This window comes from Etheostoma cragini, chromosome 7 (genome assembly GCF_013103735.1).
Source record: "Etheostoma cragini isolate CJK2018 chromosome 7, CSU_Ecrag_1.0, whole genome shotgun sequence".
NCBI lineage: Eukaryota > Metazoa > Chordata > Actinopteri > Perciformes > Percidae > Etheostoma > Etheostoma cragini.
Genome location: NC_048413.1, coordinates 27,562,405 through 27,563,664, shown reverse-complemented (window position 1 = coordinate 27,563,664; position 1,260 = coordinate 27,562,405).

Genomic DNA, 1,260 nt, shown 5'->3' with positions numbered 1-1,260 from the left:
TGGAGGGGAGGAGATGAGGAAAAGGAGGGGAAGATGGAGGGAGAAGAGAGAGAGAGGTATGGAGGGGAGGAGATGAAGAAAAGGAGGGGAAGATGGAGGAAGAAGAGACGGACGAGATAGGGAGGACGAATAAAAGAAACAGATGAAAGAGAGAGAAGGAGAAAGGGAGGAGATGAGTGATGAGAGTGGAAGAGGAAGAAATGAACAGATTTGTCTCAGTTCTCTCTTTCATCCTCCCATCTCTTCATTAATGCAGTCTCCATGGATACAGGATTTATTGATTACCTGTTTTTATGATGATGTCATTAAGTCATCTGTTCATTTCTCCTTTCATCCCTTTGTTAATGAGCTCATTTCTTTTTTCACTCGTTCACTCGTTCACTCGTTCACTCGTCTCTCAGTAAACGGACGCGGACTCGGACCACTTTGTAGTTTATTGAAACTTTCCATTGAATAAACACAGCAGGGGGGGGAGGGGGGGGAGGGGGCGTCTCCATAGCAACAAGTCACACACACACACACACACACACAGTCATCATCACTGTCAACACAGTCGCCATGGTTACTGATGCTGAATAGAATATCATCACACAGGAAGTTACATCACAGAGGCAGAGGAGGGTCACGAAGAAGAACGAGTAGGAGGAGAAAAAAGAGAGAGAAGAAGAGAAGAGGGTAAAAAAAAGAATATGGACAGGTAATGACACACACACACACACACACACACACACATACACACACACACACACACACACACACACACACACCTGTACAGGAGAACAGGAAGTAGAATCACACTGATCATCAGTTACTGTACAACACAAGCAGGAAACACGTCACCATGCGGAGGAAGATATCAACGCCAAAAACTGCCTCACGTTCCCCCCAAAAAAACCAAAGAAGAAGAAGAAGAAGCATCACATTGTTGTTTTTTTTCAGACCCACAAACGTTCCAGAAAGACTTTTACAAAACGTCTCACGGCAGCTGCTGATTGGCCGAGAGCCGAGGAGAGAAGACAGATTAACAAACCAACGTCCGTCTGAAGATTTAAAGACAAGAACTCAACAGGAAGTGAAAGCAAACCTGCACTCATGGTCTTTGTAGTTCTTTCTATTTCGGGGTGTCACGGTTCCCCCGGACCTTGAATCACTCTTAGTTTAAATTTTAAGGTCAGGATTGGACTCATGTTGTTATTTTGAGGATCATTTTTGGGGCATTTGATGCCTTTACAGCTGAAGATGTAAAGGGGGAGAGAGGGG